We start from the raw sequence: 26,830 nt of genomic DNA on the forward strand, positions 1-26,830 counted from the left end.
AAAGAAAAAAACCTTGCCTGTTAGCAGAGTGTTGATTAAATTGCTGGTTTGTGAACAATTAGTGGTATTACTAGAAGATTAGGTGCAGTATTAATTAGAGCTAGGCCAAATGGCTTCTAAGGAGTAAAGATACCTCCTACATCTGCACTGAAGGTAATGCAAGGTGGTGATGGAGCACGGAGCCTGTTCTAGAGCCTTCTCATCCACAGGCACCAGGTCTGCTGGACCCCAGCTCAGGGCTTGAGTCAGGGTATACATTTATGCTTTTTGAAAAGCTGAGTTTTTTTGGCCATTATGCTTCAGAAATCACAAAAACATTTTACCCAATCTGATCAATTAGAAGTCAGGACTCAGCCCTGAAATTGGTTAAATTTGGAATCAAAACTCTACAAGGCATATCTATGTTTCAAGAAAGCTGTAGGAGGTCGATGGGAGTTTTCTAAGGGTTGTTTACCAAAACGGTGTTAAAAAATAAAGAAAAGAAATTGCCCATATGGCATGGGGTGCCACTATGAACAATCCATTGACTACACAAAGGTAAAAGCAGGACAAGGTAAGGGGAAGGTGCTTCCTACCTTGGGAATGGAGACTAGAGTCTCTCTCAGATGAGAGATGGGTACGGAATTCTGGGCTCAGGGGTTTCATGTTCCAGATCCACAGGGACCTGCTGATTTCAGGAGGAAATTTTATTTAAAACAAAAATGTCAGGGGTTCCTGGGTAGCTCAGTCGGTTAAGCATCTGACTCGGTCTCAGCCCAGGTCATGATCTTGCGGTTCTGGGATTGAGCCCCACGTCTGGCTCTAAGCTCGGCGAGGAATCTGCTTCATGTTCTGTCTCCCTCTCCCTCCAGCTCTCTCTCTCTCTCTCTCAAATAAATAAATAAAATCTTTTTAAAAAATCAGCCCTGTCTCAAATAGTAGACCACAATAAATAATGATAATAATAAATAACCATAACAACAGAAACAACTGCAAGGTCAGCTGCTCTCTGTTCTCCTGACTCCCCTCTCCACCTTTTTATTTATTTATTTTTTCCTAGCAATGCTCTCTTCCTTTCTTCCCTGTCTGCCTCTCTCTCTTTCAGAAGCATTGATTGCAGGTCTATAATGTGAAAGGCTTGAATGTCAAGTAGAATTTGTCTGAACTTTTGTTATCTTCTGTTCTCATAGAAACCAGAAGGGCTTTTTCATATGTCATCCTCAAGTCAGAAATCTGTTTAATCGTCATGCAACCTGATGCTTGTATTTTGTTCCCAGGACATCTTACTTCCTTGGATTGCACTCCAGCAAACTCCCTGAAGAGAGGTTAAGTTCCTGGAAGACTGAGTTTTTGTTTTATTCAAATTGGTGTCTTCATGTGTCGATCACGATGTTTTACAGAGTTGTGTTTAATACATGCATGTTAAAGTAAATTTTAGAAAAACTAACAGGCTCAAAAATTATATATCCTGTATCTGGTGAGAGAGGAAAATTAACTTCAGCAAAAAAGTGTTGTTTTTAAATAAATCTTTCACGCTATCCAACTAAAGTAAAATAACTACAGTACTGGGCTGGCCCAGTTATTTCTTTAGACAATGTGTGACTTATTATTTTAGTTAGGGCAGCCAATAATTTGGTGTGTGTGTGTATATATATATATAAATAAATAAACAAATATATATATGTGTGTGTGTGTATATATATATATATATATATATATATATATATATATATATATATATATATACATATTTCTTTGTTGCAAAGACATGGATACTCACTGAAGGTAAAATTGAAGTAGGGCATGAATAAAAGAAAAAATATTCCGTAAATCAAAGTGATTTAAAAAACAATTGACCATGAAGTTATTCTGAAATATAAAGGTAAAGGTGGGTTAATTACAGAGTTGAGCAATGTTTTACAGGTGTGTTTGGTGAGGCAATAACAAACCCATAGAAAGACACATTACACTCGAGGTTACAAAAAAAGGATACTTCTATGTATCTTAGATATGTATTTTTTTTTTAAGTTTGCTATAAGCTAACTTGTATAAGCTCTAAAATTAATTCTGAGTAGGGTTCTGGCAGTTAGTTTCTGGGAAAGGGGGTGGATATGACCCCAAACTGTGGATAGCTCAAGAATGTCTATATTGGAGGTACTTTAAGGACCAGACATCTTCTCTTGCCTGTATTTTAGCCAACATTTTGCTTTTACTTGGAAAATGTATATATAGATAAATATAGCTATCAATATAATACATCTATAGCTATCTCTATATACATATATTTTATATTATATATGTGTTATATGTATATATGCATATATACGTGTATGCATGCATACGTATGCAAATGGCCATATATATATATATATATATTAGTATATATATGCAAATAGGAATGGGAGGCTGATGAAAATCATAATTAATGAGAGGGCTAGCCAACGACCTTGAAGGAGACCCACTAACCTTTGGGTTGGGGGGACCACCAAACCCAGAATACAAGAAAATTGAACTCCAATTAAGGTGTGGTTAGACTCTATGAACACTTAAGGTCTGGCCTTCCACAGACACTAAATCATCGTAAGGTGGCTCTCTAGATATTCTAAATTCAGCGCCTGTCCTGAAGAAAAATGAAGAGACCTTAAAGTTGGACACTGTAAGTTTATTAGGAAAGGCTGCTTATCTGTGCACCCCACTTTTAAAAAGTACAAAATAAATGTGCATCATTCCTCACAGCTGGACTTTAAACCCCCAACACAATTTTCTTTTAGCTGTATCTAAGTGAATTCATAACACATGCCTGAAAATTCAACCATTTACTCAGCCATGTCTTATTTTGTCAACTTAAAGCCAAACATTAGATAGGAAAATAAATAACTCCATAACTCCTGATTAATAAATTTGACTGTATGCTAATTAATATCCTGGCCTACATGTATTACTATCTTTATTTTATAGATGAAGAAACTAAAGCAAACAGAGATTAGATAAATTTCAGATGATCACAAAGCTAAGAACAACACAGACAGGATTGGAACCCAAGCCATTTGGTTCCAAAGCCCACATTATAAAACATTATAAAACACACTACCCTCCATCATCTGAGAGAGGCAGCCTAGCAAGGTGGATATTATAGTCATGCTGGAGCATATCTCTAGGGGTTTGAATCTCAATTGTACCACTATATGGCATTGGACAAATTAATTATTCACTTGCTCTCTGCCTCAGTTTCCTCATCTCTGAAATGGCAATTATAATATTAACAATTTCATAGAATTGTTTTGAGAACTAAATAATTTAAACTTTGTAAAGTGCTCAGAAGATCTCCTGGCACATGATAAATCTATATAATAATCTTATTAAATTAAAATACAGCCTGACCTCATGAAAAGCGCTTAGCAGTTAAAGCAACTGCTTCAGTAATATGGCTGAATTCTTTTTTTTAAAAAAAAAGCTAACTGACTGAACCTTGTGTTTTTACATAGTTACAACCTAACAGATCCTGCGATGCCAGTTTGGTAAGTGAGTCCCATTAAATGTGCCCTCTAAATGATGGGTCAGTGTGTTCAGAAACTTGAGAGTGTCACTAGTGTTTCTCAGATTTTCCTTAAAAGTTGTTTCAAGTTGGGCCAGTTCAAGTGGTACTGTTTTGGTTACAAGCTTTACTGTCTTGGGAAAAATACATTTCATCAATAATGGGTTAAATGAAAATCACTTACAGTTTATACATTAGACAGAATAACACTGAAGTTATTTGTAATCCAGAGACAGCAAACCACATAAAACTCAGCATCCACCTTTCTGAGGAGCACTGCAATACCCGTACACACCTACTGTATCTTTTATTAGCTCACAAAATGTAGGCTACATTTTAATAAATTAGGCAAGTGTTAGGACAGAAGAGTAATTTACTTTCCAGAACAAGCATCACTTAAAGTGGAGACATTTAAGGGGATAAATGCTTTCAGTTCAGAGGTAATTCCATGTCTTAAAGACTATTCAGTGAAAGTAATCATGCATTTTAAGATAGTTTTAAGTGTGGCATTAGAAATACTTATTAAAAAAACCTTCTTAAGTAAGAGATATCCCGGTTAGAAGGGGGCGCAGAAATGAAAAAGCTTGCTGTAAATTGTATACAGGGGGTTTCATAGATGATAGATAGGTAGATAGATATAGATAGACAGATGGATGATAAACTCACTCAATACTAATACACATACAAATAAAATGAATTAAGATTTAAAGCAGAAATAAAGAATAGACAAAACTCCTACTCAAGTAGCTTCAGATTTGTTTTTGCCTTAATGAAGGCAAGCACTGAAACATTTATTCTTGTGGCCCCAAATTTAAAATTGTGACACTGAAAACCACAACTGATTACTTGACTAGAGAAAAAGTTGCTAGATCTTCGTTCTAGTGCAGGTTCTGAGATTGCAGGAGGACAATGAGTAACAGATTAAAAATCAGCTTGCCTTATTTTTGCATTTTTGAAGATTAGATACGTTTAAAGCAACTCCAAACCCTAAGCTATTGCACCTCAAATCAAAATACAAAAATATGTACAACTTCTTATGATTGAAAATAAATTACAAATTGTGCTCACTGAAAAAGATTTAATGGGGTACTGTCAAATTTGAACAGATTCTTCAAGTAAATTGTGTTTCCCACCAACTCTCCAACCCCAGGAGGGGGTGATTTTTGTTTTATTTGTTACAATTGATCAGCTTTCCCTGCTGCTTCCCCTCCCCCTCTACTTCATAGCAACATTTTTAAAAATCTCCAATTCATTACCTCCTGCACTCTCAGTAATATTCAATTAGGTTTTCATTCCTTTTTTTTTTTTTGCCCAAATTCAGTCAGTCACTAGTGCCATCCAAATTGTTCATTTCTGGAGTGAGTTTCTAGCTCTCACCCAAGCCTGTCCGTCAGCCGTATAACACAGCCTGTCATCTACCCCATCTTAAAATGCTTTCTCCACTCAACTTCTAGAATACCATTCATTCCTAGTTCTCCTCTGAGCTCTCTGCTATCTCCTTTGCTAGATTCCATGAGTCCTTGATGGGTAAATGTTGACATGACTCAGAACTCTGTCCTGAGAACTTGGCTCTTTTGTACTGATTTCTAGGGTGATCTCATACAGTCTCACGGCTTTAAATGTCATCAATATCTTTTTTTAAAAAAGATTTTATTTATTTATTTGAGAGAGAGACAGAGAGAGCACAAGCAGGGGGAGGGGCATAGGCATAGGGAGAAGTGAATCCCTGCTGAACAGGGAGCCCATGGGGAGGCTTTATCCCAGGACCCCGGGATCATGACCTGAGCTGAAGGCAGATGCTTAACTGACTGAGCCCACCCAGGTGCCCCAATGCCATTCATATCTTTATGAGTTCTAAATATCTATCTTCCTCCCAGGCCTCTCCTCTGAACATTAGCTCATATTCTGCTGCCCCCATGATATCTTCATTTGATTATCCAGATGCCATCTCAAACTGAACAAGTCCTGCACACAACTCTTTTTTTCAAGTTTCTATTTAAATTCTAGTTAGTTAACATATATGGTAAAACTGGTTTCAGATGTAGAATTTAGTGATTCATCACTTACATATAACACCTGGCCTACACACAACTCCTGATTCCCTTTCCAGCCGTGTACTCCGATCTATGTTGCCTCTTTAAACAAACGATGCTTCCATTTACTGGGGGCCCTCCATGACTCATTCCTTTCTTGCTTTCACACCCATATTCAATACATAGCAAATCTTGTCCGTCAAAACCCCAAAATATGTATTACAGTTGTACATACCTGCAAGGGATATGTTCCAAGACCCCCAGTGGATGCCGGATACTGCAGATAGTACAGAACCCAACATAGACTATGTTTTCTCCTATGTGTATGTATCGATGATCAAGTTTAATTTATAAAGTAGGCACAGTAAGAGATTAACAACAATAGCTAATAAGAAAATAGAACAATTGTAACAACATACTGTAATAAAATTACCATTGATCTTAGCAACCTCAGCCTACATTTTTTTTTCTTTTCTTAGTAAGTTGAGAACTTTCACCTTTTCACTTTAAGGAAGCACTTTAGGGCTTCTCTGCAGCATATCCAAATTGCCAGCATCATTACTCTTGCACTTTGGGGCCTTCATTAAGTAAAATAAGGGTTACTTGAACACAAGCACTGTAATACTGTGACGGTGGATCTGATAATCAAGACAGATGACTAAGTTACTAGTACGCTGGTCAGTTGGATATGCTGAACAAAGGCATGATTCAGGCCCCAAGTGGGGCAGAGTAAGATAGCTCAAGATTTCATCATGCTTCTCAAAGCGATGCACAATTTGAAACTTATTGTTTGTTTCTGGAATTCCACTTAATATTTTTGGATCACAGTTGACCATTGGCAGCTGAAACCCTGGAAGTTGGAACCTCAGATAAACGGGGACTACTATATATCCAGGCACTTTACTACCACCTCCTTTGCAGCGCCCTGATCCTAACTATGATTGTCTCTCATGTGTGTGCTGCAATGGCCCCCTAATTGGTCTCCCTGCATCTACCTCTGCCCTTTTTGGTCTAGTCCTAAACCTGTGGTAGAGTGACCCCTTTATTTATTATTTCTTTTAAGATGTTATTTATTGGAGAAAAAGAGAGCGTGCATGCACATGAGTGGAGCGGGGAAAGAATAGAGGGAGAGGAAGAATCAGACTCCCCGATGGGCAGGGCTCAATCCCAGGACCACAAGATCATGACCTGACCAAACGCTTAACCTGACCAAGCCACACAGGAGCCTTTAGAGTGACCCTTTTAAAAGGTAGATCAAATCATGCCCCTTCCCTGCTTTCAACCATCTGGTTATTCCCTATTACATTTAGCATGATTTATGACCCGAGGAGAAAGTTTGGCTTAAGGAATATACTTGTTACAGCTGTAGCCTGGTCCCAATACATGGATGCATCAGGATTAATTTCTATTCTATTAATTTCTACTCCTTACTCTTTAGGAGCTGATCACCCTTTAACTATCCTTTCATTTACTCTGCATCCAAGGCTTCCTAACAGCTTTTCCTTTGGTTTACGTGAAGATTACTTCCACAGATCCTGCAGATTGTTTTACCAGCAGCATCTATATATTCCCAGGAGAGCAAAGCAGGGAGGAGAGTGCAGTGGGAAGCCACGTCAATCATTTGACAATTCAGGTGTCAAAATAACATGGCTAAACTCAAAATAAAGGTCAAGGCTATGATTCCCCATGTTAATACGAAATTTAAAAAAAATGCTACATATTTCTGTGGCTGGAAGAGCTGCTTGAGAATGTCAGAATTGCTAGTGAGAAAAATAAGGTAAGTTTGAATATTAAGGTTAAAGCCTCCACAACTTGGATGTAAGCTCTACATCCTGGATGATAGTTTAGCTTCTATATAGAAAAGTAAGTGGAGGAAAAGAACAATGGATCATAGAAAGCAAGTAAATATTGACAACACTTTATGAATCAGTATTCAATATATAATTACATTAAGATTCTGGGTTACTAATACCAACACAATTTGCATAAAAGCATGAAAACAATTCTCTCTTGAGTAATATTTTGTTTCAAACATCTTTGTCAGTATAATAGTTTCCTAAGCTGAGGCACTGGGTCACATTATGTCTCTACACCTCTTTCTCTGAGCCTATGTTTAGCTTCACGTAAAGAGGTTAGACAATCATAAAATTTCTGTTTGTCAGAGTCCTCTGTAGCCCTTCATTTTATTTTATTTTTTTCTTTTTTTCCTTTTTTTTATTATTATGTTATGTTAATCACCATGCATTACATCATTAGTTTTTGATGTAGTGTTCCATGATTCATTATTTGCGTATAACACCCAGTGCTCCATGCAGTACGTGCCCTCTTTAATACCCATCATCAGGGCGCCTGGGTGGCTCAGATGGTTAAGCGTCTGCCTTCGGCTCAGGTCATGATCCCAGGGTCCTGGGATCGAGTCCCGCATCAGGCTCCCTGCTAGGCAGGGAGCCTGCTTCTCCCTCTGCCTCTGCCTCTCTCTCTCTCTCTGACTCTCATGAATAAATAAATAAAACATTTAAGAAAAAAATACCCATCATCAGGCTAACCCATCCCCCCACCCCCTCCCCTCTAGAACCCTCAGTTTGTTTCTCAGAGTCCATCGTCTCTCATGGTTCATCTCCCCCTCCGATTTCCCCAGGAGTGGTGGGGGGTGGGAGGGATGGGGCGGCTGGGTGTAGCCCTTCATTTTAAATGAGAAAGTGGGACAGTGAACCAACATTTGCAACCCAACTGTAATGTATTCAGCGATTTGCTAAGAAAATGAAGTGTGTGATTTTATTTAATACTAACAACAGTAAAAGAGAGAATTATGACCTTCATTTTCCAGGGAAGAAACTTAGTCCAAGAGAAAGTAATGGACCTACCAATGTCTGCTAACATTCCTGACACAGAGCAGGTCAGTGAGTCATAGTAGTAGTAGACTCAACATTTGCTCCATCACATGAAGGCAGTCTTCCTACAAGAGAAAAGGATGATCATCATATGATTTCAAAGACTTTTGGCTTTGGTGGACATCATCTTTCAGTTGGGATTCAGAGATTTGCTTTACTTTTATATTAACCTACATGACTGGGGCGATAAAATATGGAATACGATTGCTTCTTTCACACCAAATCATTAACCATATCAATTGGATTCCATAATTAGTATCTAGGAAGAAGAAATGGAAATGTTTTTGTTTTTGTTTTTTTACCTAAACAGAATACTAGTAATATTATTTCATCTTTAAAAAAAATCTACAGGCACGCCTTATTTTAACAGAATGCAATATACAAAAATCTAGTTTTTATAAGTTGAGCTTGACTTTAGAGAGTGATTCACTGCACTGGAATGTATGAGGGGGTGGTGTATGTAATATGTTACTCTAAAACTATTTCCATTGAACTTTTAAATACTCTACTGAGAAATTTCGATTAATACAAAATTTCATGAACATTCCATTTCTTAAAAAGAAACCTAACACAAAATGACAATTTCCTAAAGCTTTATGCTGAAATTATATTTTGATATAAAATATTTAAAAACCAATAGATATATCTCTACTTTAATTTGGTGCATAGTACATATAAAATACATTCTATTCTTTGGCCAATGAAAAACTCTTCTTCCTACCACGCCTTTTCCTTATTTCAACTTACAATCATTAGAAAGTTTTTAATGTTATGGGGCGGGAAGGTTCATTCATTATCTTTTTAGGTTTGCTCAAGGCCCTGGAAACAGGGGGATGTCCTAGTTGACCTTTAAAGATCCCTTCTAGTCCTATGACTCTGAAATAAATTAAAGTTTTATGACCACATTATGCATAAGCATTAGTGGATCTGGAAGACAATGAGGATGAAGTCTGTGCTCAGACTCTCCCTCCTAGTATTTATGCTTCCTATTCATTTCATGCATAACTAATTTCATATAGCAGTTGGTAATCACGTCTTGGTAATGACACCACAGGCATCACAAAACAATTGCAATCCTGGCCTCAATTCATTGTAACTACAGATAAATGCCAGCACTGCTGTTGAAATACCTTCCTGACCCACCCAAAAGTAAAGGATGAGAAGAGCAAATTATAGCTTTGAAATGGTCATCTTCACCAACCAGCTTTCAGTTCTAAACAGTCTGGGTTCCTTCCATTCTTTCTTTCTTTCATTCGTTCTTTCTTTCTTTCTTTCTTCTTCTTTCTTTCTTTCTTTTTTTTTTTTTCATTTTCAAGGATATAATGATTTATTGAGACAATGAAGCCTGCAACTTACCCCTCTTTCCCTCAAAAAAGAAGACACACATTCCTTACTTAAACCACTCCACCAATGCCACCACGTTTGTTCAAAACTTGTTGTTTTAAAGACTTGCTAATGTGTATGAATAATGTGGCCATAAATAAAAGGGTATGTATTTTTCTTCCATGTGTTCCACTGAATCAATAACAACAAATTCAAGGATAAGAAGTGATTACCATAGACATGTCAAAATAGCAAAATCAGTGTCCTTTCTTCCCGGAATTTAAAAGCAGCATCTACCAGTCATATCTTACAGGTTTATTTGGAATATGCTAATAATAACATGCCTTTTGGGGCTCCTGGGTGGCTCAGTTGGTTAAGCGACTGCCTTCGGCTCAGGTCATGATCCTGGAGTCCCTGGATCAAGTCCCGCATCGGGGGTCCCTGCTCAGCAGGGAGTCTGCTTCTCCCTCTGGCCCTCTTCCCTACTCATGCTCTCTCTCTATCATTCTCTCTCTCTCTCAATAAATAAATAAAAATCTTTAAAAAAAATAACATGCCTTTTATGGCTCTTTTAAATCTCACAAAATACATTCAATTCTCTTAATATTCATTAAAAACCCTGGTAAGTAAAGGAAGCTAATATTTATTATTTCAAAATCACAAATGAGGGATCATAAACCCAAAGATGTAAATCACCATTTCTATTGTAATCCAGGTTAATTCCCCATTACTATGAAATTGAGTAACATCCTTTACATGGTAGATAATAATCCAGAAGCCCACCTCTGTCAGCCAGGGACCCCAGCTGGACCTGGACTACCAGTGGCTGGAACACTGAGCCTGGCCCCTGTGTCCTCCTGGCTGACCAGAGTTGTTGCTATCACAGACTCAGTTGTCTGGGATTGTACAAAGGAGTGTATTAAAAGGGTAAAGAATGGTCATTATCCATGATTGCATCTACCATTTCATTAACAGTAAAGACACTGGTTTTTGTCAAACCATGATCTTAGTGTCTCAAATAGCTTCAAGAACAAGGAGTCACTGTTTCAGTTCTTTAATCTTAAAACATTTGAGGTCTTTTAGGAGAGGCAGGGTTAGTTTACCTCAGTTCATCCCCATCATGAAAGAACAGATTTGTAGACTTCATCTTATTTTGCCGATATCATCAATTTTAAGTGGTACTTATTAAAATTTCATTGCATGTGGGTACATTTCAGGTTATTCATTCATGAGTCTGTGAGTGAACTTGGTCAAGGTTCAATTTCCCTGATCATTAAATGATATATTTTACTCTTAAAATAGCGATCATTTTTATTTGTGGACTCTAATTATTCTATTCACCTGAATAATTGTTTCAAATTTCTCCAGATACATACCAAATCAATATTTTTTAAAAAATCAGAAATATATCATCTTCACTGATTTCAACTATTTCAGGAGTGTCTGTTTCATGTTAAATAATAGTGCCATTATAGATCAATGAGTAAATGTACCTGTTAGCATGCTCATAGGAACAATACTAGTGCCCCTGAGAAACTTCAAGGACTTAGGCCACATGAGTAACTGTCCACCAGCAACTTACCACTGATCATCTTTTAAGAGGGTTGTCAGCAGAAACCATTTCTCACAGATCCAATAGAATAAGAATCAAAAAGAAAAAGAAGGAATTATGATTTTAGAGATAAGCTGGGGAATTCAGAACCTCTTATTTTTTCAAAGAAAGGGAAGGGAGACGCAGAGTCTAAATAAAAAGGGAGGGACACTTTGGCTTTTGAATTGTCAAAAGTTCACACTAACCAAATGCGTTATAAAATTACATAGTACAGAACTAATGAGTTTTGGAGGAAAAGTAAAGCTGGGAATTCTGGTCCATATTAAAGATACTAAGGCAACAGAAACATTTTCCATTCACTGCTTAAAAAAAAAGAGCAAAATTAACAGTAAATAAAAGGCTGTAAAAAAGTGAATATAAGCTCATTAAAGGAGGATCATCCTAACAATGTGAGTTTACACGTTACATTATTAGTAATTAGTAATCTCTATTTTAACATCATTATTATGCTTGATATACAATTCGTTGGATCTAGTGTCCATGTAGTTTCAATGAAATTACTTTACATACCTACTGAGCTTTTATTGCTATATCTAGAAAAGAGTAATACTTTTAGGGGCGCCTGGGTGGCTCAGTCGTTAAGCGTCTGCCTTTGGCTCAGGTCATGATCCCAGAGTCCTGGGATCAAGCCCTGCATCGGGCTCCCTGCTCCGCGGGAAGCCTGCTTCTCCCTCTCCCACTCCCCCTGCTTGTGTTCCCTCTCTCTCTGTGTCTCTCTCTGTCAAATAAATAAAATCTTAAAAAAAAAAAAATAGAGGGCGCCTGGGTGGCTCAGTTGGTTAAGCGACTGCCTTCGGCTCAGGTCATGATCCTGGAGTCCCGGGATCGAGTCCCGCATCGGGCTCCCTGCTCGGCAGGGAGTCTGCTTCTCCCTCTGACCCTCCTCCCTCTCATGCTCTCTGTCTCTCATTCTCTCTGTCTCAAATAAATAAATAAAATCTTTTAAAAAAAAAAATAGAGTAATACTTTTAGAGAAGGAAACTTGCTTAGTTTCCATCCCAAGTAATAGTGCCTTTTTAAGATCATACAATTTAGAGTTCACTGGTCATTCATTCTAAATCAAGCTTTAAATTTAATAACAACTCTTCAATATTCAACTTGAAAATCTTATGATTATGCAAAATGTATAGAGAAACACATGTATATGTGTCTGGAATTTGGTATAAAGCACATTTTTAGCTGGAGAAGAATTTCTTTAATTCTTAAATCCCCTTCACTTCATATGAACCATGAAGTTGCAGCAATAATCCTTTGGAAACTAGTCAGTTGCACAGTTCTTAAAAGAAATAAAGTTTCAGCATGAACATTTCAGACTTTTCCTGACATTTTAATTTCAATAAAGCATAAAATAAAGCTGCCAATCCACTCGCTCATGGGAAAAGGAATCCATGCATTTTTGCAAGATTTATAACTAAATACCCAACATATATTTCCATAAGAGCCATCTGAGGCTCTTTTATTTTTTTTTTCCATTTGCAGATTTGGCCTCAAAAGTTAGCTTAGGGGACATTGTCTTTTTAGAGGCAAATGCAGTGTTCTGTGTAAAATTCAAGAAAAGCCCTAAAAGTTTATTAATATGAATTCACAAATTTTGGATTATTGCTAAATTTGGTAAAGCAAGTTTTCTTCCTCATACTCCTTATAATGATTGTGGTATAAAGCCTCCTCACATTATAGTGATTGTGGTATAAAGCTTCCTTACACACACACAGAGGCTAGAATTGGTGAATTCTAGGTGGAGAGATGTTGTACTGGATGAATTTCTGAGAGAGTTTGTTTAATCTGCCTGATGGTAAACATTTGTTATTACTCTTTCCTTCCTTTGATTTGAAAACCAGAGGTTACGTGGAGCATTTAGAGCTGATTCCAAGTATTCATTTTATTGTAAACAGACTTTATTAATGTTTAAGGGGCACTGTGCTCTCACCGGGAAGATCAGTGAATGATGAAGTCTTCTGTGTAATCCAAACCTTGTCGCTAATATGACTTTTCCTTCCTATGACACTCCATTTATTTTTGAGATTGTAGAAAGATAGCCTCCTTCACCTGGATACAGACTCCCTCCCCTCCTTCTACAGAAATGCCAATATCTTTTATTTCATTTGTTCCACAAAAGAGCCTTCAGTCTGCTGTGCTCAAATGACATTATGGCATGGTTCCATTTTTCATATCAGAAACTAATCAACACAGAATCAATAGGAAGCCATGTTTACTCAATAATTAATTAAGTTTCCTAGAGGAAATGGATGGGCAATAATTTAGCAACCTGTGCTACAAAATGATCCCCCTTTTTTTTTTTCTTATTTTGGTCAAAGCTGTCATCACCAATTCAAAAGTATCAGACTAAAAATATGGGGAACCACTGAAAAAGTAGCACAGGAGATGGGCAATGGAGAAGTGAAGGAAAAAGTTTGCTGTGCTTAGACCTCTAGAATGTGTTCTAAAATGCTTTAGCAAGGGTGACACATGTAATCTTCAAAAGGGGATAACATCATAAAAAATCTGGGGTAATATCTATTGAGACCCTTCCCTATGAATGTCTGTCTGGGTTCAAGCTAATGTTACCTGGGTAGCAGGTGTCTATCTACAGTCATGGAGTCTTTAAACTATAGAACATTCATGATAAAAAAAAGTTCATCAAAACTAAAGATTATAAAGTGTTAAGTTATAGATAAAAGACAAAATAAGGCATTGACTAAGAGTATGGGCTCTGGAGATTGGATCCACTGGGGATGAAATCCAGATTCTGCCCTTTTCCAGCTATATGCCCCTGAATGTTACTTTCCCTATGCCACAGATTCCTCATCTGTAAGGTAGGATTAATAATAGTATCTCCATTGGGGTGCCTGGGTGGCTTAGTTGCTTAAACGTCTGCCTTCGGCTCCAGTCATGATCCCAGGGTCCTGGGATGGAGCCTGGCATTTGGCTCCTTGCTCAGCAGGAAGTCTGCTTCTCCCTCTCCCTCTGCCCCTCCCCTGCACTTGTGTTCACTCTCTCTCTTTCTCAAATAAATAAATAAAATCTTTAAAAAATAGTAGTATCTCCATCCTAAGGTTATTGTGAACATTAAATTAATGCATAGGAAGTTCATAGCACAGAGTTAAGTGCTCAAATGTTGTTTTACCATGAAATATGAAGAAAAATACCTGTCTCCTAAGTGTGTATGGGAACTCTTTATAGTTTCTGCTCAATTTTGCCATGAAACTAAAACTGGTCTAAAAAATAAAACCTATTTTAAAAATCAAGTGTACACTATTTCTTGTAAGTAGAGAAATTCATTTCCCTTGGCCACTTCCATTGGAAAAATACTCCACCTTCTCCCTGACGTCTTAGTCCCCTGGGAAAGAATTACTTTTCTGATGAATGTATTTGGGAAAAGGAGCTGATGATGCTCAAATTAACCACGTTGTCTCTCTTATTTTCATACGTGCATCTTTGCAGGTAGGGTCCATTCTGGTCTTGGTCTCCATATAAGCCAGGTGCTGTAGGTGTGGCCTACTTATTGTCCAACCTTGCCAGAGAGTGGCTGGATAAATCTGATTCTGACATGAAGTATTAACAAGGGCAGCAGGGGGACACATCTAAAGCCAGGTCCTCCAATTGAGCTTGTAGCTAGCAAAGCTGGTATTTTGTTTGCCATCTGTCTGACCCTTATGTTTATCTTTTAATTCATTTTGCACTGGGATTGGGAAGTGGGGTGCTATTTATTGACCCTCTAATGTCTCAGCACCCTTCTTGGAGAGTCACAGTGCACATTGTTTGTACTACAAGCTGGATTAGCATTGCTTATCTTCAAATTGCCAAATGTATTTAACCAAGAAATCTCAGGTGTTTGCGTGTATGCATGTGTTGTATGACCTCGTCGTGTGTGTGTGTGTGTGTGCATAATACTAACTCTCATGGAATTAAATCTTACCAGAATACATTTTGAATCACACTCTGGATGGAAAGAATTTGTTGGCATTCCCAATCAATCGCTTCCTAAAGACATTACCTTAGATAATCTATTTATTCAATCTGAACCTCAGTTTTTGTTTGTTTTGCATTTAAAATGGGGATAATAACATCAATATTAGTAGCCTATAGTGAGGAGTAAATGGGACAGTATGTGAAAAGTTTCTGGCACATAATAGTATCTTCAAAGAATGCTGATGCTCTTCTTGCATTAACCTCCTTCAAGCATAGACTAGAACATCTCAAAACACATAACCACATTTCAATAAAATGTGTTCCTCCTGAGTTTTATATTGAATGACATGGCACAGAAAATTCTCACGGTTGCTCTTGGCCTGGTTACCTTAAAATGCCCAGTTTCCTTCTGAATACCAACTTCCCCAAGGACATCTTTACTAATAAAAATTACATCTCCCCCATTATACTTTCTCCTGGCCCTCTGTGCTTCCTAATACTGTTTACAAATTTAATGTCATATACGTTTTTATAATTCTTTGCTTGAAGTTTCTTCCCAACAAGAATGCTAAATTCACAAGATAAGGATCTCAATGTATTCAATTCAAAACTGCATATTAAGGTCTAGCACAGAATAGGCACCAAATATTTGTTAAATGAGTAAGTTAAAGGAAAATTTAAAAAATAATAATAATACAATTCAATTCAATTGTATTAGTACAATTCGATTGACAATTGTACACAATATTTATACAGTTCAATCTGACAATTCGAGTGTCAGTTAAGAGTAGGAGCAAGCAAGGGTTCTTAGTGCATTCCTTAGCCTACAATATCAAGGTGTGACGTAGGGTTATGCTTTTGTTTTTTAAGAAAACATCATAACCACAGGTGAACAATATCTTACTTGGCAAACTTCATTCTTTTAATGTATGGTGATTAACATAACATAATAAAATAAAATTTAAAAAAATAAAATAAAATCAATAAGCATGTTCCAAAAGTGAATTAGAAAGGTTTCAGCTGAAATGGACACCATCAAGCTGTTGGTAGAGTCATAAGGGCCATGCATGTCCACCCACATACCCTGTCATGCCTTATGTTATGAGAGTTTCTCTATCTGTTACCAAGAACAGTCAATATTTATTTTCAGCTTGGATCCCCCAAACATTATTTCCTTTCCCAAAGAGAGTGCAGTTGGCCAATGAATTTTCCCAGGAGCATCTTTGGTAAAACATGGCCGTAGCCCTAAAGGGAGGGCCATTCATTGCAGTATGTACAATTTGCCCTTGTCAGAGAACAATCTCTCTAATGACATGATTCATACATACAGAGTCCTCCCTTTGTTCTTCCAAATATCTCTATAAAGAAGCAGCAGTGAAATTTAAAAGGTACTGACTTAAAATACAGATTGTTTGCAAAGTGTATTAGCTAAAATTCAGCCAAGCCAAACTCAAATAAACTAAGGCCATAAAAGTAATACAATGCTTTATTATATCTTAAGGCTGGTAACGTCCTTTGTTAGAAAGCCACCCCAAATAGCCAATATTTCTGCCTTTCTCTTTAATAACTAGTAATAAGGAAGGCTCAGAAAAGTCATGCATCAAATAGTTCGCTATGGATGGTTGGAAGGGACAGAGAAACTGTTCTTGGATTTATTGAAGTTGTATCTGCTTTAGTGCATCAAGGGACAATTAGCATTACAGATAGCTCAGTCTTCACTCTCAGGATGTAAAAGCAGATGCATTGGCTACAACAGGCTTTACCTCCTTCAACATCACAGAAAGGGGATGGGCACTGCCAGATCCTTATCAAGATGGCATGATATGAACATGGAAAAAAAATTATATACAAATATTATGGGAGTCAAGTAGGCCTGATATAGCAGAAAGTGCATAGACTTTGGATCTAGACAGAGCTGGATTTAAATCCTGGTAGCTATTCATTCAATGTTGACTTGGGCAATTTATTTATAGCACTCTGAGACTCAGTTTCCCATCTACAAGTTAGGTAAATATTTTTTACTCGAACGGTTGCTTCTCAATCATAGATAATGTGTAAGACAGGTAACACTGTCTAGACCATAGGACATACTCTATTTTGTTTATGATCAATATTGTTATCATTATATAACATAATGTGGTCCAGGGCATGTAACATACATAAGTGAAGTTGGCCTCATATGAAAATGAGATTGATGGAGACCATCATAAAAGGAAAAAGCTAAATAGTGACACCATGGAGCTCAACACAGGGCTTGAACTCACAAACCTGAGATCAAGACTTGAGCTGAGATCAAAAGTCAGACACTTAACCAATTGAACCACCCAGGATCCCTGTCACAGATTCTTTTTCATGACTATTTCCCCAATCCTTCCAACTATTTTTCCTGCATTTTTAGTTTCTTATATGATGCTGGTTCACTCCTTCTGTTCATATTTTAAAGCACCCTCATGTCCTCCACCCTAAGACTAAAATAAAAAGATAAAGAATAACAAAACAACCATTTATTGATCCCATTTCTCCTAGTTGCACCCTCCCCCAATGTGGCCATCTTTCTTAAGCAAACTCCTTGAAAGGAGAGACTTTATTCCATTCCACTATTGCACTTAACCACTTCTGCACTTTCAATCTTTAAGCTGGTTTCTACACCCACAACTCAAGCAAAATTGCTGTCGCGAAAGTCAGCAATAACTTCCTAGCTGTCAAAGCCAATGACTACTTCACAGTCCCTATCTTTCATGGATCCATTCTCTGTTTCTTTTGTCCACAGGTTCATTTCTTTAAAACCTGCTTCTCCTCTTGCCTCTACCCTACAGCTGTCTCTCTGTCTTAGTGGATGCCTGCCTCCCAACCCCCACCGATCCCAGTAAATGCTATGGTTCCTTAGGTTTCTACCCTTAGCCTGTTTCTTTTCTGATTCTGTAGGCACTTTCAAGTCACCTCGGCACCCTTATGGTTTCTGAAACAAACCTATACTAATGATTCTAAAATGTCTCTCTCTGGCCGGACCAGGAAGTCAACTTCAAACTTTTATATCAAAATACCTGCCAGAATTCTGTGATGTTCATCTAACATTTTGAGCTCAACATGTCTAATACCACACTCATTAATTTCTTCCTGAAATTACACTTCCTGTCTAGTCTCCTGTTTTAGACCCCTGAACCTACATAGTTGCCTCAGCTGCTGTGCAGGGAGTCTCTGGCCACTCTCTCTCTCTCTCTCTCTCCCTTATTCATCCCTCTGCATCGTCCATCAATTGCTAAGACCCCTAAGTTTTTTCTCAAAGTTCTTCTCTCTTCCCTGTCTCTACTACTTTTCTTCTCTAGACAACTATAGTGTCCTAACTGCTTCTTCCTTTTAAATTTCCTTCACATAACTGCCAGAATTATCTGTTTAAATGTAGTCCTGCTTATGCCATTCAATTCATAAAACCCTTCTTCATCTACCCATTATGTAGCAAATCAGACCACCTTGTTTCTACATCATAGTCACTGTCTCCATCTCTGTGCCCTGCCAACCTGCCCAGGCTCATCTCAAATGAATTTGGTTAGCTAATATTTGTTGTGAATTTTTGTATCTGTATTGATCAGAAATACTGCTCTGTAGTTTTTTGTTTTGCTTTCCTTTTCTTGTAGTGTCTTTATCTGGCTTTAGTATCAGGGTAAAGATGACCTCTTAAAATGAGTTTGTGAGTGTTCCCTTCTCTTCAGTTTTTTGGGAGCATTTGAGAAGGATTGGTGTTAATTATTCAAATATTTGTTAGAATTCACCAGTGAAACTATCTGGTCCTGGGCTTTTCTTTGTGGGGAGGCTTTTTATTACTGATATAATCTCTTTACTAGTAATTGGTTTGTTCAGATTTTTTTATTTCTTCATGATTCAGTTTGGCTAGGTTGTATTGTTTCTAGGAATTTAGAACATCTAAACATCTAGTTTATCCAATTTGTTAGTGTATAATTGCTCATTGTAATCTCTTAAGATCTTTTGTATTTCTATGGTATCAGTCGTAACGTCTCCTCTTTCACTTCCAAATTTATTTATTTGAGTCTTCTTTCTTTTTTTATTTTTTAGTCTAGATAAAGTTTTGTCAATTTTGTTTATATTTTCAAAAAAAACCGCTCTTAGTTTCATTGATGTTTTCTGTTATTTTTCTGGTTTCTATTTCATTTATTTCAAAACTGATCATTGCTATTTCCTTTTTTTTTTTTTTTTTCTAGTTCTGTGAGATGTAAAGTCAGATTGTTTACTTGAATTAAACCTCTCTTAGGACTAATTTTGAGGCATCCCACAGGTTTTGTTATGTTGTGTTTCCTTTTTCCTTTGTTTCAAGATATTCTTTTGATTTCCCTTCTGGTTTATTCTTTGACCTATTCCTTCTTCAAGAGTGTGTTAATTTCCACATATTTGTAAATCTTCCAGCTTTCCTCATTATTGGTTTCTAATTTCATACCACTATGGTCAGAAAAAAAAAATACTTGTTGTGATTTTAATATTTTTAAATTTGCTAAGATTTGTTCTGTGAACTATCATATCATCTATCCTGGAGAATATTTCATTTGTGCTTGAGAAGAATGTGCATGGTGTTGTTGGATGGAATGTAATGTATATGTCTGTTAAGTCCACTGGTCTAAAGTATGGATCCATTCCAACATTTCCTTGCAAATTTTCTTTTCTTTTTTAAGATTTTAGTCATTGAGAGACAGAGTATGAGCAGGGGGAGAGGCAGAGGAACAAGGGGACTCCCCCCTGAGCAGGGAACCCAATGCGGCGCTCTATCCCAGCACTCTGGGATCAGGACATAGCCAAAGGCAAACATTTAACCGACTGAGCCACCCAGGCGTCCCTCCTTGTGAATCTTCTGTCTGGATCTATCCATTCTTAAAAGTAGGATAATGAATACTTCTACTATTACTGCATTGTTATATATTTCTCCCGTTAGATCTTTTAGTATTTGCTTAATACATTTAGGGCTCTAATGTTGGGTGCATATATATTTGTGATCATTGTATCTTCTTGATGAATTGACTCCTTTATTGTCATATAATGACCTTCTTTGTCTTACCATTTTGGCTTCAAGTCTATTTGTTCTGATATAAGTATAGCTACTCTTGCTATCTTTTGGTTTTCACTTACATGGAGCATCTTCTTCTATTCCCTCACTTTGAGCCTCTGTGTGCCCTTAAAGTTGTAGTCTTTTGTAAGCAGCATATACTTGGGTCATTTGCTTTGTTTTGTTTTAATCTATCCTGTCACTCTGCCTTTTTTTTGTTTGTTTGTTTAGTTGAAGTATAATTAACATACAATAGTATATTTGTTTAAGGCATGTAACAGTGATTTGACAATTATATAGATTAAAAAACACTCACCATGATAAGTGTAGTTACCATATGTCATGATACAAAGTTATTATAGTATTATAAACTATATTTCCTATGCTATAAGTTTCATCCCTGGGACTCATTTATTTTATAAGTGGGAGCTTGTACCTCCTATTTCCCTTCACCTATTCTGCCCAGTCTCCCCCCCCCCCCCCCGCCCCCGGCAGCCACCAGTTTGTTCTCTGTATCTTATGAGTCTATTTCTGGTTTTTGTTTGTTTTATTTTCTAGATTCCACATATAAGTAAAATCAAATGGTATTTGTCTTTTTTTGTCTGACTTATTTAATTTAGCATGATTCCTTCTAGGTCCATCCACATTGTCACAAATGGCAAGATTTCATTATTTTTCATGGCTGGGTAATATATATATCACATCTTCTTTACCCATTCATCTATTGATGGATACTTTTGTAGTCCATAACTTGGCTATTTTAAGTACTGCTGCAATAAACATAGGCTGTGAATATCTTTTTAAATCAATGTTTTTTTTTATTTTCTTTGGGTGAATACCCAGAAATGGAATTAATAGATCATATGACATTTTTCTTTTTAGCTTTTTGTTTTGTTGGTTTGTTTTGTTTTTAATCTTAATTCCAGTATAGTTATCATGCAGTGTTACACTAGTTTCAGATGTACAATATTGTGATTCAACAATTCTATGAATTACTCAGCACTTAGCATGATAAGTGTACTCAGTCTCCTTCACCTATTTCACCCATCCTCCCACCCACCTGCCCTCTGGTAACCATCAGTTTGTTCTCTATATTTAGGAGTCTATTTTTTGGTGTGTCTCTTTTTTTATTTTGTTCATTTGTTTTGTTAAATTCCACATGAGTGAAATTATATAGTATTTGTCTTTTTCTGGCTGACTAATTTCACTTAACATTATACTCTCTAGAACCATCCACATTGTTGAAATGGTAAGATTCTGTTCTTTTTTTTTTTTTTAAACCTGGGTAGTTGGGCACCTGGGTGGCTCAGTCGTTAAGCGTCTGCCTTTGGCTCAGGTCATGATCCCAGGGTCCTGGGATCGAGTCCCACATCAGGCTCCCGGCTCAGTGGGGAGCCTGCTTCTCCCTCTGACCCTCTCCCCTCTCGTGCCGTTTCTCTCTCACTCTCTCTCTAAAAAATAAATAAAATCTGAAAAAAATAAAATAAAATAAATAAAAAACATAAAACCTGGGTAGTACTCCATTTTATATATATATATCCCCCACACCTTCTTTATCCATTCATCTGTTGATGGACCCTTGGGCTACTTCCATAATTTGGTTATTATAAATAATGCTGTGATAAGCATAGGGGTGCATATACCTTTTCATATTCATGTTTTCATATTCTTTGTGTAAATACCCTGTAGTGGAATGACTGGTAATTCTCTTTTTAATTTTTTGAGGAACCTCCACACTGTTTTCCACAGTGGCTCCACAAGTTTGCATTCTCACCAACAGGGCACAAGGTTCCTCTTTCTCTACACCCTTGCCAACACTTGTTGTTTCTTGTGTTTTTTATTTTAGCCATTCTCACAGGTGTGAGGTGATATCTCATTGTGGTTTTGATTGCATTGCCCTGATGATTATTGATGTTCAGCATCTTCTCATGTGTCTGTTGGTCACCAGTATGTCTTCTTTGGAAAAATATCTATGCAGACCCTCTGCACATTTTTAATTGAATTGTTTGGGTTTTGCTGTTATTAAGTTGTATGAGTTCTTTACATATTTTGGATATTAACCCTTTATTGGATATAAATTTGCAAATATCTTCTCCCATTCAGTAAATTGCCTTTTTGTTTTGTTGATGGTTTCCTTCACTGTTCAAAAGGTTTTTAGTTTGATGCCACTCTATGTCTTCTGGTTGGAAAATTCAATTCTTTTATATTTAGAGTAATTATTGATAGGTAAGGACTTAATAATGCCATCTTATTGTTTTCTAGTTCTTTTGTTCCTTTATTCTTCTTTTGCTGCCTGCCTTTGTGAATTGATGACTTTCAATAGTGGTATACCTTGATTCCCTTCCTTATTTTTTGTGACTGTATTGTAGCTCTTTGCTTTGTAGTTACCCTGAGGCATACATAAAATATCTTATAAATATAATAGCCCATTTTATGCTGATAACAACTTAACTCTAATCACATACAAAAACTCTATGCTTTTACTCCCTCACGTTTATGTTTTTGATGTCACAATTTTTTTATATTGTGTATCCATTAACAAATTATTGTAGCTATATTTTTTTAATATGCTTGTCCTTTAGCTTTTATACTAGAATTAAGTGGATAACATTCCATTATATTACATTATTAACGTATTCTGAGTCTGACTATATACTTTGCTTTTCCAATGTGTTGTATACTTTTCATATGTTTTCATGTTACAAATTAGCATCTTTTTATCTCAGCTTGAAGAATTCCTTTCAGCATTTCCTGTAAGGCATGTCTCGTGGTGATAAATACCCTCAGCTTTTATTTGTCTGGGAATGTCTTTATCTTTTCTTCATTTCTGAAGGACAGCTTTGCTGTGTAAAGTATTCTTGGTTGGCAGGTTTTTTTTGTTTGTTTGTTTTGGTTTTTGTTTTCTGCACTTTGAATATATCATCCCATTCACTCCTGACTGTAAGGTTTCTTCTGATAAATCTGTTGATACTTTTATGGGGCTTCTTTGGGATTTATAAGCTGTTTTCTATTGCTGTTTTTAGGATTCTCTCTTCATCTTTGATTTTTGACAGTTTTATTATAATGCATCTTGGAGAAGATCTGTTTAAGTTGATTTTGTTTAGTGACCTATGAGTTTTATAAACTTGGATATCCAAATCTTTTGCTGATTTGGGAAGTTCTGTACCACTATTTTTTTAAATAAGCTTTTTTCCCTTTCTGCATTTCTTCTGGAACTCCCATAATTTGCAAATTGGTTTTTTTCATGGTATCCCATAGATCATGTTGAGTTTTTTTCACTGTTTTCTAATCTTTTTTCTTTGCTTGTTTGCTTCTCCAATTGGATAATTTCAATTGATCTGTCTTTTAATTCACTTATTCTTTCTTCTGCTTGGTTAAGTCTACTGTTAAATCTCTACTGAATTCTTCAGTTCAGCAGCCACTGTTTTCTTTAGCTCCAAAATTTGTTTGGTTCTTTTCTGTGTTTTATGTTTCTATGTTTATTGAACTTCTCCTTTTGTTTTTGTACTATTTGACTGAAATCAGTAAATCATTTATCTGTGTTCTCTTGTAGCTCTATGAGCATCTTTAGAACAATTATTTTTAATTATTCCTTAGGTAATTCCTAATTCTACATTTCTTTGGGGCCAGTTACCTATGATTTTCTAACTCCTTTGGTAGAGTCACATTTTCCTGATTTTTTGTTATCCCTATAGGCTTTCTTAGGTGTCCACACATTTGAAGAAGGATTCACTTCTTCCAGAATTTATGGACTCGTTTTGGTAAAGGAAGACTTTCACCTACAGGTAGGGGAACAATGAAGTGTGCTGTGAACTCAGGTCTAACAATGCAGGGCACCATGTGTGAGGCATGTGGTGGTCCCTAGGGCCGTGATGCCTCTTTGGTTTTTGCCATTGGTGTCCAGAGCATTAACAACCCTGTAGTCCTTGGTGAGTGCTTATAGGGGATTTACAAGGGAGTATGCAAGGGCTGTATCATCAGCAGCACCTCCAGCTCCAGCATCTAGAAACCAGGGTAGGCAGCAGTGGTGACTAGAGTCTGGTATGCATACACTCAACCAGGAGCCAGCTACAGGTGCCTGTGGTGTAATGGCAGGGGTCAGTTGCAGACACAAATGTACTATAGGGATCAGGGCAGAAAAAAAGAACCATAGCCAGCTGCAGATATTTTGGTAGCTGCAGGTGCCCTGGTTATCAGCACATACTACCATGGCAGTTGAGCCTCATCTTTGGCACATGGCAGTGGAAGCTGGTGATATGGTTTGGGCTATAGACATGCAGGTGCTCAACTAGAGGGACTAAGAGCATGTGAACACAGTGGTGCACACACTGTGATAGTGGACAGGGCCTGACTCATGCCCACAAATACCTGTGGGGCCCTGGATGTCAGGTATGTGGCTGTGTGGTCTCCCCCCAGGTGTGTTTGCATGATGGAGGCTGGTGACAGGTGTCAGGCCAGCAGCATGCAGATGCACAGCTGGAAGGGCTAGCCCCAAGCAGGTGCACAGCAGGGGGGAGTCAGTTCCAGAAGTCTCCTCTGGCATTTTGCTCTCATGCCACCACAGAGGCCTGGGCTGGCTGCTGGTGCAGGGTTCATGGGCTCAGATGGGGGTGTTGAGGAGGAGAGGCTCAGGCATCTGACATCAGACAGAAAGCTGGTGAAATCTGCAGGGGGTCTACAGTATCTGTACTGGTCATTGGTTCCTTCAGTGGAGAAAGCAGTTGGGTTTGTTTGCCAAGCAGGTCTCTGTGAATTGCAATCACTCTTGCTGTGTGTAGCCCTTGGTAGCCCTTGGTAGCCCTTGCTTTTCTTCCTTTTTATTCTGTCTGTCTCTATATGTCTCAGATTTGATGGTCTGAGTGGGATGAAATGGAAGTGGGACAATTGTACAATCCTCCCCAAAAGCTGACTAAGCTGGTTGCTCACCCCATACTTTCTTTCCCATCAAGGCGAACTCTTTCTAGCTTGGTGGATCCCTTTTGGCACAGAACAATGCCAGCTTGGAGGATGGGATAATGCAGGAAAAATGAAGTTGTTTTCCTTCTCTTTCTCTACAGTTAGTCTCTGTTTTTTTGTTGTTGTTGTTTCACTGTGTTGCTGAAGTTTCTTAAATAGACTCCAGAGCTCTCCAAGAGCTGTTTTTATTCATGAAAAGCTCTTTAATCATTGATCTTTGTGGAGGGACAGAGGTTGGGTTCTTTCATGCCACCATCTTGGTAACATCAACCCCATTAATATTTTTTATCTCCTGTCCTGCTTTATTTTTCTCTTTAGCACTTTTAACATCTCAAATATTAAGTATTGTAATAATTCACCTTGTTTATTGCCTTTCTCTCCCACTAAAATATAAAATACATTGCGTAGAGTTTTTTTTCTGCCTGTTTTGTACACTATCCTATTTCTATTGCCTGAAAAGCTATTTAACATAATATATCTCAGTAAATATTTCTTGAGTGAATGAAAGAGGCAGTGATGTGACCTAAGTCCTGAAGTCTTATTGAGCCAAACCAGCAATATCCTGCATTTCTTTTCTTAGAGTAGAAATTAGAAGGTATGGACAAGACAAGGGCATCAAGAGTGAGAGGTATGTGAATGTACTTGTGTGGAATGGGTAAGTGGGTGAAAATAGATTGACTTCTACTCAGAAGTTATACATGTGAGTTTACCTTATTAAAATTGCTAAATCTGTTAGAATAGAAAATGCCAGAGAAAGCAAAGCATGGCTCATTATTCCAATAGGTATTATAGGTCATAAGCTAGGCTGCTCGTAAATACACAGGTAGCACAAAGCAGGTCTCAATGTATTGGTGCCAACAGCAAACTAACTTGAATACTGTAAGTTTCATAAGTTGAACCACTGGAGTGAGTTAAGTTTCAATATGTGTCTTTTTATTTATTTTATTTTATTTTATTATGTTATGTTAATCATTAGTTTTTGATGTAGTGTTCCATGATTCATTGTTTGCGTGTAACACCCAGTGTTCCATTCAATACGTGCCCTCTTTAATACCCATCATGGTTGAAAGACCTAAATGTGAGACAGGAGTCCATCAATATCCTAGAGGAGAACACAGGCAGCAACCTCTTCGACTTCAGCTGCAGCAACTTCTTCCTAGAAACATCGCCAAAGGCAAGGACAGCAAGGGCAAAAATGAACTATTGGGACTTCATCAAGATAAAAAGCTTTTGCACAGCAAAGGAAACAGTCAACAAAACCAAAAGACAACCGACAGAATGGGAGAGGATATTTGCAAATGACATATCAGATAAAGGGCTAGTATCCCAAATCTATGAAGAACTTATCAAACTCAACACCCAAAGAACAAATAATCCAATCAAGAAATGGGCGGAAGACATGAACAGACATTTTTCCAAAGAAGACATCCAAATGGCCAACAGACACATGAAAAAGTGCTCAACATCTTTCGGCATCAGGGTAATATATGTCCTTTTAAATAATCACTATCCTTCCTAAAAAAAATGGAGGTTGAGAATTTA

This window comes from Neomonachus schauinslandi, chromosome 9 (genome assembly GCF_002201575.2).
Source record: "Neomonachus schauinslandi chromosome 9, ASM220157v2, whole genome shotgun sequence".
In the NCBI taxonomy this organism is placed as follows: Eukaryota; Metazoa; Chordata; class Mammalia; order Carnivora; family Phocidae; genus Neomonachus; species Neomonachus schauinslandi.